Source organism: Pleurodeles waltl, chromosome 7, assembly GCF_031143425.1.
Source record: "Pleurodeles waltl isolate 20211129_DDA chromosome 7, aPleWal1.hap1.20221129, whole genome shotgun sequence".
NCBI lineage: Eukaryota > Metazoa > Chordata > Amphibia > Caudata > Salamandridae > Pleurodeles > Pleurodeles waltl.
Genome location: NC_090446.1, coordinates 340,247,529 through 340,264,551, shown reverse-complemented (window position 1 = coordinate 340,264,551; position 17,023 = coordinate 340,247,529).

Below are 17,023 nucleotides of genomic sequence, written 5' to 3'. Positions count from 1 at the left end.
CCTATCCCAAGCACACCATCAGACCAGCATGCACACACCTCAACACATAAGCGTGGCTTTGGCAAACATAAGCACCACACATCCCACAGGCACTCACACAAGCATCATACCAACATCTACTGCCTCCACTGTGTCCCCCCCCTCCACGTCTCCCTCCTCCCTCCCTGTCACGTCTCCACTCACACCTGCATGCACTACATCTTCAGCCACTACGTCCATCACCAGCACGCCCATCACCACACACCGCTCACGTGCACTCACCAACCCCACTACACATCCCCTGTGTCCTCCCATAGAGTGTCTGTGAGCCCTCCTCCCAAAGTACACAAACGCAGTCACACACCCACCCAACAGCCATCCACCTCACGATAGCCTCCAGCCCATGCACCTTCACCAAACAAACACCTCCTACAACAACTACCTCTTCCTCCACTCCAAAAGACCCCCATCTACCCGTCCCAGTGTGTCTAAAAATCTTTTCCTATCAAATGCTCACTTCTTACCTACACCTCCCCCACCCCGTTCATCCCCTAGGGCCCACCTTTCCAGGTCCCAACCCAGCACCTCAGCCACCACAACACAGGGCACAGTGGTGCTAGCAATAGCTGGATTTTGGAGTGTGCCAAGCAACAGGACTGCCAGTGTCCCAAGGAGCGAGGCCAAGGACATTCCACCACCTCCAAAACAGAAAAAGTTGCCCACATCCCGGAGGGAGAAGGCCAAAACACCTGCCACCAAGGGCTCAGGCAAGACAATTGTTGGAAGTGGCAAGACAGCTGAGCCACCATCCAAGGTGGGGAAGGGCCTGAAAATGAAAGGCAAGTCAACGTCGCCGCCAACCTGCACAGCGGACACGACCGCCACCGGCACCGCCACATGCACCACCACCACGGACACCGCCGCCTGCACCCCAGATACTGAGCCCTTCAGCAGCACCGCAGTCAGTGAGCCTGCCACCAGCACTGCCGCTACTGACACCGCCGCCAGCACCGCAGTCAGTGAGCCCGCCACCAGCACCGCCGCTACTGACACCGGCGCCAGCACCGCGGTCAGTGAGCCAGCCACCAGCATGGCAGTCAGTGAGCCAGCCACCTGCACCGCAGTCAGTGAGGGCGCCACCAGCACCGCCACCACAATGACCGCCGCAAGCCCCGTCAGTGGCCCCGCGACATCCTGAACCAGTGGCACCACCGCAGACATGGCTGCCATCCCCAGTGGTCATTCTTACGAGGCTGGTAGTTCCAGGGGCCTGGGCAGCTTGCATGTTGCACCACCGTCAGTGGAGTGTCACATCCACTACCTCAGTCCTTGGCAGGATGAAGCACTCTGGGCACAAAGCCCCCTCCAGAACCAGTGGAGAATGACATCCACTACCTCAGTCCTTGGCAGGATGAAGCACTCTGGGCACAAAGCCCCCTCCAGAACCAGTGGAGAATGACATCCACTACCTCAGTCCTTGACAGGATGAAGCCCTCTGGGCACAAAGCCCCCTCCAGAACCAGTGGAGAAAGACATCCACTACCTCAGTCCTTGGCAGGATGAAGCACTCTGGGCACAAAGCCACCTTCAGAACCAGTGGAGAAAGACGTCCACTTGAGAGACTGTGGCTTTGCACTCCCCGGGATAAAGCAGTGGGCAAACCACCCACTGGAGAGACTTGAGAGACTGTGGCTTTGCACTCCCCAGGATACAACAATGGGCATGGAGCCCCCTCGTGGAGCTGGCGTCGTGCACTCATCCGGCTGAGGTGCCCCCCCCTTTCCCTTCCCCCTGAGGTGACTGTTTTATTTTGATCTGATGCCCCTGCATTGTTCTCTCCGTTTCGATCGGGTATCGAGTGTGGGCCTCGCCCATGCATTTTGGGTCCAGTGGTCCACGGACTATATAGGTGCAGTACCTGGACTTGAATTCTTAGTGTACATAATTGTTTATAGTGGATATACATTTTTGACTAATGGGTTATTCTTGATTACAATGGTTACAATCATTTCCTTTTGTCATTGCGTTCTTCCAGGGGGGGTTGGCGGTGTAAATGTAATGTTGCATCATGTATTTGTGTGTATGTTGTTGTGGGTGAGGGTGGGAGTGGGGGTGTTGCGTGTTGCCTTTGTGTGTCACTCTCTTTTCCCTCCCCTGTGTTGTAGGTTGAGTACTCACCGTGGTTGTCGCCGCCTTCGTTCGTGCTCCTGGTAGAGGAGCAGGAAGACTATCCCAGGATTTGGAGTTCAGGCTCCATGGCATCCTGGTTCCTCGTGGGGTCTGTAAAGGTGAGTGTTTCCCCTTCCAAGTCCTGTTTCGGCCATGTTTCTGTTCGCGTTGAATCCGCCCCGGAAAATGTGGCGGATTGGCCTGTCATAATAGTGTGGGCGGTACATTGTCTTCCGCCTGTCTGTTGGCGGTGACCGCCATGCTGTTTGTTTGTACCGCCGTGGCGGTCGGAGTGTTAAAGTGGCTGTCTATGTTGGCGGTTTCCGCCATGGTCATAATTCCATTTTTTTTGCCGCCGGACCGCTGGCGGCTTTACTGCCGCTTTACTACCAACCGCCAGGGTTGTAATGAGAGCCAAAGTGTCAGTGCGAGATTTAGGCCTATATACACAAAGCTTTTCTACGTGTTGCACATCTAAATCCAATTTCCCTTGTGTTTTTATTGCACTAAAAGCATAATCATTCATGTAAGTACTTTTCTATAAATCCTTTTCTAACTTCTCCTTCAATGCCTTTCTCCTGTCACCTGTGTGATCTAAGAAGCTCTTTTCTAAAGGTGTAAGTAAGCATGTCAGGTTATTTCTATGTGCATAAGCTTTGCCAAAAGGTAAGGTAAGTTCGAAGGAACCTCTAACTAATACTATGTCACTATACTTAGCTACTCTACTCAGATACCTAATTATGGGGACAAACGAAAACACCACATCATGGTTGGAGTAGAAGTACTGAATGTACTCCTGATTATAGAATATTGTTAGTAACAGACTACAACCTATCCCATAAGTAAGAGGCAAAGTATGATAGGTAACACCTTCTTTGACTGATGAAGGAATCTGCGTACACACAAAACAATTATTCACAACCATTGTCTAAACATACTCAGCAAGCGAAAGAAGCCACTAGAAGAAAGTTCCCCTTGGGCACTACTACCTACATGCAGATACTTCTCATCTAAACTAAACTTCTCTATTGCTGTTAATGCAGTGGCTGTCTCTAAAGATGAAATATGGTTGGCTTTACTTTTGTCAAGGACAGTCATACCCACAATCAATAGCACAAACAATATCACACACACAATTGCCAATCCAACACTCATGTATTTACAGCACCTGTTCTTCCTATTCTGCTAGCTAATGTTGCCCATGATCTGTAAAGTATCAGAGAGTAGAAGGGAAAATTTAAAAAATATGCAGCAAAAATCAAAAAACAAAAATCTTCTTTCAGCAGTTATTTACAGCTTTTAGTTTCACTTCTAGGATCCTTTGTAAAAAAAACAGTTTAGCAGCTTGTGAATCAGGTTTTCAAATGTCAAACAGGTTATCAAAGTCTTTTCTGGTTACTTTCAACAGTGTCTTTTTTCTCTGCATTTTTTCCCAAGTTTTTTCAACAGTTCAGTTTATCAGCTTCCTTCAAGTGCCAAAATATTCACCTCTAATGTCTCAATCAAAACAAAAGGATAAAAACTCTCTTTGCCAATCACTTGTAGTAACATACGTCCATTCAGGACCTGTGTACCTTCGACTTGCTATTCTTTCTTTTCAAATTTCGATCTCCCTGCTATCCTCCTTCACTTAGATCTCTTCTCCTTGTTGTATCTACTTCTTCCTCGATTGTTGTTTCAACAATTACTTCATTTCTCCTTGCTTGTGACTCCGGCCACTTATCTCCTTTCAGTGGACCCTTTTTCTATGCTCTTTTCAGTGTTGAACTTGAAACTTCTTCTTGCTATGCACGATTTTCTCTTGACGGACCTGCAACTGGTTCAAGAGCAGTCAGATCACATTGACTTTGATCCACCTCAGCTTCTTCCACTTCAGGGTCTGGCAACTGCTCTGTTTGTCTCTCAAAATCATCTACTTCTGGGAGAGCCCTCCTCTGACTAGACTCTCCTGCTGCCTCAATTGACATAGGCTCATTGTCACCCTCCTGTAGGTCTTTTCCTTCGTCTCTCACAGGAGTGACTTAACCGTCTTCAACTTGCTCAGATCTGGCCTCAGTTTCTCTTTCTTCTCCTTCCTGTTCTGAGGCTTGTCTGGTCATTGTTGGTACTCTTAACAACTCTTCTTTGGTGTCTAAAGGACATGGAACTTTTTCATGTGGCTGGTGTGGATCCAATTTGGAACTCCAGCGGACTTCACAACTGTGGTAGTAACCAGAACTACCTGGAACAGTCCTTTCCAGTGAGACTCCAAACACAGCTCTTAGGTTGTACCCTGGGTCATGGATCGGTGGCAGTGTGGTGGCTTCCACCTGCTGAGAGAAAGAGCAAACCACATCAGCCAGTAGTCCTACACCATATAATCTGTAATGCTCACAAGCTCATTTGCAGGCACCGCTGACAACCTCATTGCTCAGCCCATGAGGATTTCATACGGTGACAATCCTGTCTTCCTGTTGGGTGTGTTTCTCATTGTCATCAGAACTAAAGGCAACGCGTCACGCCATTTCAGATTCGTGGACGCACACATCTTTGCAACTCTTGCCTTCAAGGTACTATTCATCACTTCCACTAGTACTGATGCTTCAGAGTGGTAACTACAATGCAACTTCTGCTCAGTGTTTAATGCGGCACACAGTAATTTGATTACCTCATTTTTGGAGTGACTTCTCCTATCTTATTCTAAAGAGATCGGAAACCCAAAATGGGGAATAAGTTCCCTTAGCATTAGTTTTGCTACTGTGAGGCTGTCATTTCTTCGAGTAGGGTAAGCTCCAATCCAGTGACTGAAAATGCAGACAATCACCAACATGTATCTCAAACCACCACACACAAGCGTTTCAATAAAATCCATTTGCATTCTGATGAATGGACCTCCTGCTCTTCCAATGTGGCTCAAGTTAACCACTGGCCCTTTCCCCACGTTCATTTTCTGGCAAATGACGCTACGATGGCAAACTGCTTACACAACTTGTCCAAACCTTGGGTTAAACCAATTATTAGACAGGCGAATCATGGCATCCCTTCCAACATGTGCTTGGCCATGATAATATCTAGCCATTTGAAACAACAGACTGTTTGACAAAACCAACTGACCCTCCTCTGAAACCCACAATTCATCCAGTCTCTGTACACATTTCATTTTGCTCCATGAATGTTTTTCCTCCCTGTCAACATTATTCTGCAATGTTTTCAATTCCTCCAAGGTATCTATTACTTTCAATGCAAAACTTGGACATGTTTTACCTTCTTCAGGTAACAGTTGCCACTTATCTTTGAATGATATACAGTTCAATGTGCAAAACCTTGTGACTTGATCTGCATATCCATTTCCCATTACACAAAATCTTGCGATTTCAGATGTGCACTGCATTTCACCAGGGCAATCTTTCCAGGCATTTGGATAGCATGCAACAATTCTTTATTACTCTCGCCATTTCTCACTGGTGAATCAGAAGAGGTCATGAAACCTCTCTGTGACCACAACTGGCCAAACTCTTGGACTATTCCAAATCCATACTGGCTATCCATATAGATGCTAACTTTTAACTGAGCAGAAACATGACACGCTCTAGTAAGGGCTACCTGTTCTGCTACTTGTGCAGGGTATACTCCTGGAAGCCAGGGCACTTCCAGTATACCAGAAATTGTGCACACGGCATATCCTTCTCTCAGTGTCCCTGTATTGTCTCTTAGACAAGAACCATCGACAAAGATAATTTGGTAATTCTCTTCCAATCGCTTGTCCCTAGTGTCAGGTCTCGGTTTCGTGCACAAGTAAGATACCTCAAGACAATCATGCTCAATGTCTTCCAATTTTTCAATTTCAACATTTTCACTTGGAAGCAAGGTTGCTGGGTTAAGTACTGTACATCTTTTCTATGACACATTTGGTGCCCCTAAAATACTCTTCTCATAATGGGTCAATCTGGTGCCTGTCATGTACTGGATTTTCGTCTTTCTAAGAAGGATCTCAGTGGAGTGAGGGACCATGATAGTTAAGGGGTGTCCCATCACAATGCCTTCACACTGTGTGAGGCTCTGTCCCACCCCTGCAACTGCACCCAGACAGACTGGTAAAGCTGCTGCGACTGGGTCCAAAGTAGTTGAAAAATATGCTATTGGGTGGTTTACACCTCCGTGGACCTGCGTCAAGACTGACAAAGAACAGGCATCACGCTCATGACAAAACAATGTGGAAGATTTTGTGTAATCAAGCATACTCAAAGCCAGAGCTTTGCACACACTCTCTCTCAATTCCAAAAACGCTTTCATGCAAGCCTGATCTAACACTGTGGGATCGGTGTCATCCTTGTGGTACAGCTTTTGCATGGGCTTGGAGATGACTGAAAAACTGGGAATTCATTGGCGGTAGTAGCCTACCACCCCAAAAAAAATCCTAATATCTCTCTGTGTGGTTGGGGGATTCATCCCCAATGTGGTTGTGACCCTTTCTCTGGATATTTTCCTCTGTCCTTTCTCAATCTGGTGACCCACATATTTCACCTCTTTCTGACAGTACTGCAATTTAAGTGGCGACCCTTTATGACCATTATTTCCCCATTAGTTCAGTAAGGCAATCATGTCATACTTGCAGTCGTCCCTTGTTCTTGACGCAATCAGCAAGTCATCAATGTACTCCATCAAGGTCGATTAGAAAGGTAATTCCATTGACTCCAAATTAATTTTCAAGATTTGATTGAATATAGAAGGTGACTCTAAAAAACCCTTGAGGAAATCGACACCAACAGTTTGCTCGGTCCAAAGAGTTAAAACAAAAGAGAAATTGGCCGTCCTCATGAAAAGGCACAGAAAAGAAGGCTTGTGACAAATATATGACACTGAACCACTCTGCATCACATGGAATGCGAAACATTATCACCGTTGGATTTGTTACCACAGGACATCATTTGATCATAATGTCTTTTATTTTTCTCAAATCCTGGTCAATTTGAACTTTACCACAGGGTTTTTCAATCCCATTATCGGTGAATTACATGGACTGCTCAATACTTCTTTCAAAACCCCTTGGTTTACAAATTCTGCGATTATCTAGGCAACCTCTACAACACTATCCTGTGGCATGTGGTTCTGGAGAATCTGGGGGAAAATTGCATTCGGCTTTACAGGAACCTTAACTGTCTCAACTCCTTTTATCAGACCTATCTCTTTCCCTGTCAAAATCCTACACTTTCTCTTTAAGCATTCCCTGTAAATCAGAAGGAATCTCTTTCACTGTAAACACTGGAAAGAAATTAATCAGGGGGTACTCCTCATTTATTGTCTCACACTCTGTCTCTGGAGCTGAGTCTCCCTCATCGTCACTATCTGCTGTATCTCGATTCCATCATTTGAGCAAGTAATCGAGCACCTGGTTTACACAGCAAGTCTCTTCTCAGTGAGGATACCAGACTTGAATCACAGACTACAAATGTGTGCAATCCCTGAAAAATACCAATCTTAACCTGAACTGGATCTGTAATTGGGTTGGTCAAATACTGGTCTGCTACTCCTACAATCTGGGCTGTCTTTCCTGACAGGTGCAAGTTTGGAACTGCTGCAGGGTTTATTGTAGAGCGTGTTGCTCCTGTGTCAACCAAGAATGAAACTATGTGACCCCTAACTTTTCCTTTCACATAGGGACATTTCTGATCTAATTCTAAGGAAGCTGAAAGCACACATTCTTCCTCATCTGAACTCTCGCTCACCCAATCATTGTTTATTCCAATCTGACTGTGTAACAAGAATTGGTGTACTGTGTTATTACTTTGGTTGGACCTCTGACCTGTTGAGGAAGCATCACCTGCTGCTGTTCCATTGGGGCTTGAGGTACCATGGGAACCTGCTGTTGCATTTGCTACAACTGTGTCATTTGTACGCGCGGCATTTGCACCTGCTGCATGGGTTGAAAATTTTGCACTTGATTCACATTCTTATGAAAATTCAGCTTAGGACCTCTCATTCTCCGTCCTCTCATGTTTTGGAACAAGTAGATGTCACCTGTTTGCTGAACGACACCTTCCTGCACCAGCATCGGACACTCCCCCTTCCAATGTCCGACCGCTCCACAAGTATGACAAGGAAACTATTTTTTCAATACCCGCACATCATTCTGAACCACGAACCATGGTTTACATTACCTCCTCAACCTCTACCTCTCATCTGATTTTGAAATACCATGTTTCCCTGCTGCTGCTGTAGTAGCTGTTGTGGAAAATGTCCCTGCATCCCTGTTTGTGCAGCTTTAATCTGCATCAACATCGCCTTCTCCTTCAACTTTCTCAGTTTCAATTCAATCTCGTCAATACAGTACTTTACATACTGCAACACCTCATCAATCAGCTTTGCTTGCCAGCAAATCAAATGACTCTTAATCATCTGGCTAATTTCAGGTCTCAATCCTTCCACAAATCTGAACACAAAGTGAATCTGGTCTTTCGGCTCAATTGTCTCTGTACCACTGTAATGCTTAAACACCTGCAACAATCTCTCATAATATGCATGTATCGACTACTTTGCTTCTTGAGCTGTCCTGTCTGTTCTCTGCCAGTAAATGTTTTTGGGCAAAATTCTTGTCTTCAGGAATTCAGTCACCTTGTAGTAATATTTCATTACCTCAGGAGACGGCGCACCCGTAACTTGGTCTCTCTCTGGCTCCTTTGTCAGCCAATCAATACTTCTCCTACACTCCATCCACAAATCAGCTGGAACCATGATCTCTAATAGAGTGTTCAAGTCCTCCCACAGGCATTTTGCAAGTTTCACAAACCTGTCTGTCTGTTGGTACCATTCCACTGTTTTTTCTCTCAACCTGGGATAATCATTTGTAAAGGACAGAATATCACTTCTGCTCCAAGGGACGTGAAAAAAATGTCCTCCCGGAATCTCTCTCATTGGTAAAATTTTCACTGGATCCTTGTCCTGCTGCACATTTGCAGTTAACTTCCCGGAATCCCCTTTTCTCATATCTCTTTTCTTTACCCATCTGCCCTCCCATTTGTCTAAAGCTCCCCAGGTCTGGGCACTTTGAATTAACTTCCTAAGGTGTGCCTTCATTCAGGCAGATCTCATGTGTTGAAAATCTTTAGTCTAAAAATCTAACCTGTAACTCCTTTTCAAATGTTTTGTTTTCTCTATTTCTATGCCGTACATATCTGCCAGGTCTGATAGCTTTTGATGCACATTGCTTACTTCTTTGGGCACAGATATCTCAACTCAGCTTCTGTGTAGGTCTCACCCGCTTCCATTCCTATTCTAGAGTATTTCAGGTACTCCTCTCCCTTAGGGGCACTCTGAAGGGTATTCAGCTTGTCTAACCATTCGGTCAATTGCTAGGGAGTCAAACCATGCAATTAAATGTTGTTAGCCTGGGCCTGTGGTGCCTATTGTACAACTGTATTCGGGGTCTGCGGTGTCAGTAATTTCAAGTTCTGACTAATGTTCGAACCTATCGCAGTATCCGGAGGAACTCTGAATGAACTAAGGTCTAGAAAAGATCTGGATCCGTCAAAGGTCTGTCCCACAGGAGGGACTACTCGAATATTCTCATTATGTCCTACCTTCATTAAATTCTGACTCGGGATGCCCTGTCCACCTGCTCTGTTATTTTCCTATGTAAACAAAGGTACAATCGGACAAATGATGACTTTTACAGATACAGCATCTGGACTTGGTCTGACATTTAGGTTTTGTGGGAGAGTAATTCCCATGTTCTGAGTCATGAGTACAAACATATTTGACTGTGTCCCTGTTATTAGAGTGTATTTGGGTATTGTTTGAGCCTGTGCCTGAGGAAGTGAAAGTGGAGTTGTTTTTGTCTGATCCAACATTAGTCTTGAGAAAGCCTGTCCCGTTGTCATTATTAGGTTTGCGTCAGTTTCCACAATGGGCACATCAGGGTAAATTTTCTGGACATTCGACTGTGGCACCTGATTTTGGATTACTGGTGTAGTAGGTGCGTTAAGACTGCTCTGTATTGGGCTCTGTGTTGGGCTAGGATTAACCTGCCCCAGACTCATTGTAACATTAACCTGTGTCGGAGCTGAAGCATTTACACTAGTGCTCGGACCACTCTCTAGTGCTGAATATGGTGGTGGACAATTTCTCAATAACTGTAAAATAAACTCATCGTCGTCTGACTCCTCCTCTAATGTCAAAGATTTTCTAGCCTCCCCACACTCGGAAGGGCTTCTGTTAGTCTTTCTAGTAGCTTTCCTTCCTTCTCTCTCACTGTCTTGTGTAATTGCTGGGAATAACTTCATCCCCTGCAAGGTCTCTGTTCTCCAAAATTTCTGAGCATGATCCCATCTAGCCTCCGCTAGTGTCTTTTCTGCCTTTCTCATTCTCCTCTCAAATTTCTGTTACTGTTGTTGTCTGGCTACTAACTCCTAGATCGCTAATGCCTCAAACTGTACTGGCCTCGGAAGGGGCTTCAGATCATACAGCACCCTCCTCAGATTCTCTAAGCTCCTCAAATGAAATGTTCCATTGGCACGAAATGCTAGGCTCCCATTCTTATCTGTTACTTTGCACCATTGCTTTAGCCAAAGACACGGTGCAGCACCCTTCTCTTCTAATACAATGTAAGCTGGTGTACCTTCTGTGGTGCAATTTCCCCTATACTCGTAATGTACATATCTCCTCTTAAAGCACTCTTTAAAGCTTTGAAAAATGTAATTATTGCTAGCTCTAAACAAAATCAAAACCCATTTTGTCTGTTTACTACAGGTAAGGTAACACAATCACTTCAGAAACTTTATGGATTTTTCAGTAATGGCTTTCGCTCTAAAAACTACTCCTTCTTTCTCAGTTTCCCTGATTCGCAAGCAAAATTTGACATGCAAATTTCACTCTCAACTGATCAGTGGGTCTGTCCTGGTGCACCTAGGACTCACCAGATCTCAGTCGAAAAATTCTTTCACTCACTTTGACTCACACTCTGACTCATCGACCACGCCCGATTGACCTATAAAACCAGACAAATTACAACAAAAACCAAGGCCCATATTTATACTTTTTTAGCACCGCATTTGCGTCATTTTGTGATGCAAAAGCGGCACAAACTTACAAAATACAATTATATATTGTAAGTTTACGCCACTTGTGCGTCAAAAAATTACGCAAATGCAGTGCTAAAAAAGTATAAATATGGGCCCAAGTGTCTCATACACTTTTCAATATACTCCAGAGTCTTAGATCATGCAGAGTCTGTATATCAACAACCACATAGAATATTTTTGAGCACAAAGTGCCATGTACATGTGAAGTTCAACGACTTCCCTACTCTCACATTTTGGAGTACGCATACTCCTTCTACAACTCCATTTGGAGCACGCAAACTCCCTTAAACCGTCACAAACATCACAATTCACCTGCCATTTGCCTTTGTTGTGCAAGCGCAAAGCATACTTCATTCACACTATCACTAGAATGGCGAGAGCATCCTCAAACCACCATTGGCGAGCTCCAAGATTCTGGGAAAGTCATTTTAAGGACCTGCAAATTTTACTCTCAACTGATCAGTGGGTCTGTCCTGGTGCACATAGGACTCACCAGATCTCAGTCGAAAAATTATTTCACTCACTTTGACTCATCGACCACACCCGATTGACCTATAAAACCAGACAAATTACAACAAAAACCAGGGCCCATATTTATACTTTTTTAGCGCTGCATTTGCGTCATTTTGTGACGCAAAAGCGGCAAAAACTTACAAAATACAATTATATATTGTAAGTTTACGCTGCTTTTGCGTCAAAAAATGACGCAAAAGCAGTGCAAAAAAGTATAAATATGGGCCCAAGTGTCTCATACACTTTTCAATATACTCCAGAGTCCTAGATCATGCAGAGTCTGTATATCAACAACCACATAGATAATTTTTTAGCACAAAGTGCCACGTATATGTGAAGTTCAACGACTTCCCTACTCTCACATTTTGGAGTACGCACACTCCTTCTACAACTCCATTTGGAGCACGCAAACTCCCTTAAACCGTCACAAGCATCACAATTCACCTGCCATTTGCCTTCGTTGTGCAAGCGCAAAGCCTACTTCATTCACACTATCACTAGAATGGCACAAGCATCCTCAAACAACCATTGGCAAGCTCCAAGATTCTGGGAAAGTCATTTTCAGCCTCTCTGATGGGGTCTTAAGGAGACAAACCATCAAGCTGCTACCATCTCTGTTAGCATGTCAGACCTTAACCAGTAAACTTACAAGGGAACTCGAATAGGTTGATGAACCTTTTGACTATACTTAATATGTTCCCACCATATGAACCCTGTACCAATACCAATCAATAACAACTAATCAATCGTTAGCATTAGCATTAATAATCAATAGGAGTCAGTAAATGTCACAGACCATGACCTTGCAGTCACACTTTTATGTAAAAGTTAGAATATTTATTTCCCTATATTAACAATGCTAGGGTAATGTAGGTTAATCTCAAATCAATTGATAAAGATACAGGAACAACACTGGCTGACCGAAACGATGAAAGAACTGCAATCTAATCAAAGCTTGAGCTATTACACATTCTAAAATTACAGTACAAATGAATAGCAAGAATAACTGCACAAACAATATTACAAACATTTAGATTCAGCTAAGAAAATACATCAAATGTTACTCCATGCATTGAACTTCATTAGTGATGGACCCTAACTCACACCAGATTAGAACAGCATGTTTGGGCTTCATGCAAAAACAATTTAGTCAACACAAATTTGGAAAAAACATCTAACTATGGCTCTATCAAAATAACGGTTGGTACCTAGAAACAAAAGCAAATAGACATAGCAAACAACTTCATAGTCAATATATATTCCCTCAGCTTGGATCAGCAAGCGGTGACAGTCTTCATCCTCAGGACATCAGTCTGGTCAGGAAGGTATTGGGATTCAACATCAAAGTTCAGAAAAGGCAAAGTCTTTCAAGCAGTAAAGTTAAGCACATCTCTTCTCAAGACGGTCAAGAAATAATGGCCTTATGTCAAGATAGAGAATGGGCAAATGGTGTATTTTTCTAACAGCAGTCCGGCTGAGTTAGATTTCCTAAAATTACTTCCCAAGACCCTATTGCTCAAGGGATTGCATGTTCACACTTTGTCCATTAAAACTAAAACTTCATATCTACATTTTACTAGTACATGTTTCTCATGTTAATGATTGGCTCCGTCTGCACTGTTCTCATCATCCAGCTCGTCAGGTATGTCAGAATCTCCATTGTCTTCTCCTGGGAAAGTCAGTCTCACACACATTACATTAACAATGTTCCATTAGAAAGTACATCATGTCCTAGCAAGCAATTCTCATGAGAAAGACTTTTAGTTACAAGCATTTGGTTAGCACAGTGGAAAATCACAATTTAATTCTCTAAGCAGACACTTTATAAAACGCCTAAGAAATACAGCTTGACTTGAGGCGGTGCAAATAGGCCAAGAACTCGCTAATTTAAGGCCTACACTTAATAAAGCTAATACATAATGTATAACCCTTAGTATGACATATTACTACATTAATCAAACCTAAGCTCAATATTTCATATTAATAAGCCACTAATAAGTACACTTCGTGAACATTGATGGCCACTCAGGTGGGCGCACAGTCAAATGAGTGCATTATTTTTCTCTCAGTTAACACATTTTCCATGCAAATCCAACACTCAAAACGCATGAATTATCATTAATAATTTCATTAAAAACTCAGCGTTTAGAATGGTGTACCTTGCTACTGTTAGTGCGCCTGGTCTTTAGTAAGTAAACTCACAAGGGGATGCGTATAGGTCGATGAACCTTTTGATCTGCATGGAGTATCCTAGCCATGTAGTAATCGATGACCATAAATAATCGATACACGCATCAATAATCAATAAACAAAACATTAATCATCAGTGAATAGCATCAACATTTCATTAATAACCACAACTAAATTATTTAGTTTTATCAATTTTTATTTCCCTATTAGTTACAATACTAAGTCATAAGGTTAATTCAAACTTTAATCATTTCATTCAAGATTAATTCATTAGTATCCACCAATAAAATAATCTAACCAGTACTTGAGAAAACATGTGTTCTAATGCCTCAACATAAGCCAATAAAGAAGAATATGGTAACATGAATAGCAAAGTTCAGCAAATCAGTCCATCAATCATTTGTCACCGTATATGTCAACGTCTCAGAATAGGAACCCTACCTAACCCAGATTAGCATTGGCATGTGGGACTTCATGCAAAAACAGTTTAGAACATGAATTTAGAAAAACATCAGTCTAGGAGAAAAATTATAAAACAGCGCAGTTGGTACCTAGAAAGAAAAGGCACAAAAGTAAATCAGTCACAATGTCAGAGCTACCTATCCACTGTATGGATCAGCAACAAAGTCAGTCTTCGTCATCAGGTCATCAATTGATCAGCATCGCATCAGGCTCTCAAGAGCATGAGCCCAATGACAGAATCTCGAATCTCTTCTCCCCCAATTTCGCATCCGTCACAGCATTATATTAAAGTTACCCAGCCTATCCCCCAAAACCTAATTGGTCAATTAGTCACCATATGTAACCCTAGCCAATGACTTTTATTTTGAAAATCTAGGAATTCTAATATTTTTCTGCTCTCAGGGTGTCATTGTTCGATGTCCTCATCATCCGGCTCATCAGGTCCTCATCATCCGTCTCATAAGGTATCGAAACTGTTGCATCTTCTTCTCCAGTCAGTGTCTCTATTGTTTGAGTCCTGGGAAAGTACATCTCGTCTGCTTTACACCGGGTTTGATACAAATTTGATTCCTGCATCTCCTGTCCATTGGTTCATTGCAGAATATTCTAGTTAAGCAAATTTTTATTAACACAAGTGGTTCAGGGTCAGTTCAACACACTAGCTTCTCCACATTGCACGATTATTCAGCTTCTGCATGAGGCCTCGCAAAACTAGGCCACAACTTCAGCTAAGTTAACTCTACAATATGATGCAAAACATGCGTTATATAGCTCAATATGACATATTACTACATTATTATTAGGCATTTTCAATATTTCACGTATTTTTAATCATTTTAGTATAACTCATTTAAGTTGATAGCCACTCTTCGTGGGCACATTTTCAAACGTGCACATTATTTTTCTACATTACTTTTCTCTACATATTATTATTATTATTCAAAATGCATAAACACTCATTAATAATTGTAATCAATATACCTGTGTCAGCACTACTATAAACACTGTTTAGAATACTGTGGAGAAGCAGTCAAATCTTGACTCTTGACATGTTCAAGAAATCAAAACATACACTTGTAAAACTGCCTTGGATTACTTGCACAGTTGAACTACCTAGGTTATTTAGAACAAAATGCTGAATTACGCAGCACTACAAACAGTAATTACTAGAAATAAATCTGGCTTACAGAAATATAGGTTTTGGGGCCTCTCTTGAAGGTATTTTAATAATATCCAAATTACTTCAACAATATAAACATTGGCAGCAGTTAGATCTGGCATTTATAAGCAACCATTTGGCCTGATTGCATAACGGACACAGCACAAATGGATAAGAAACAAGCTGCATACAATGGAACACATTGGAAAAGAGATGAGTCATTATTTTGCTCCAAGAAAACGTCCCGCAAGGTACATCAAAACAATGTTCCAGAAACCTGTACAATAGCAGAAAAGTAGAACACAGCCACCATCAAATGTTTTTGCTCTAACACTGCTCACTGCTTAATGTGAGCTAGTGAACTTGTGCCAGTGGTTGCAAGTGATGGTCACCTGCACTCATTTTTAGGGACCAGGGTTTATTTTTTCATTATCAGACTTCGACTCAGAGCAAGAGAGAGTGGGGGAGAAGGAGAAGGGAAAATAAAGGAAAATGGTGACAAAAAAGCAGGGATGAAAAAAGGCTGCAAGAGTGAGATAAAGAAACAGGGAGTGGAATCAAAACTGCCTAGCCTTGAAGTTCGGCAGCCCTGGCATATGACAATGGCAGCAGTGGTGTCCTATTAAAAAATGCATTTTTGTACCAGTTAAGTACGTAAATATGTTGTGAGCAGTGAACAGAAATTAGATAAAGAAAATGCATTGAGTTAAAAAGTAAGTCTTGGAAAACTACTTCTGTCAACATAAGATGCTATTTGAACTATTTCCAAAGCCCGCGTAGTAGTCACTCATGTCATGTTCAGCACAGCTTGTATAAAGTTGATCATACACCATAATAAGTACTTTTTATTAGTAGTGTACGGAATTCTGCGTGAAAATAATGTGAAATTCTCCAAATTATGAGAAGTGCATAACTGGTATTTAGAACTATATTTTAGTTGAAATCTATCCTCACGTCCATGTTGGATGAACTAAACATTTCACACAAAAGCCACACTTGCTGTCAACAACAACCGCTCGCATTCAGGTCATTCCAGTTGTTTGTGCTATGGTACTGTGCTAAAATGCTTCTGCAAAGTACACCATGCAGTGTAATTGCATTATTTCATGAATTTTGTATATATAACAAGCATAATGGAACGGTCCAGAAATTATGCGGTATTACCTAGGCATAACAGAAATTACACCAGGGCCTAGTTTTTATGTACTGCTTGGATCGGCAGATTTGTCATAGTTCCAGTTTTGCACAGATTAAGTGGTTATCCTCCAGTTTAATGGTAGTCATTTAGGCCCAGATTTATTATACTTCCACACAGCACAAGGCAGCAAGCCGCCTTGCAGCTCTGTGTTGCGTGGAAAGGAAAGGGTAGGAATGCACCATATTTAATGTTATATGGCGTATTCCTGTCCTGTCATTGCACTGAGGTACTTTTGGTTGCCAAGCACCAATGTAGACTCCTTTTGTCAAGGTAAAGGGGTGCCTGAATTGTAGACTG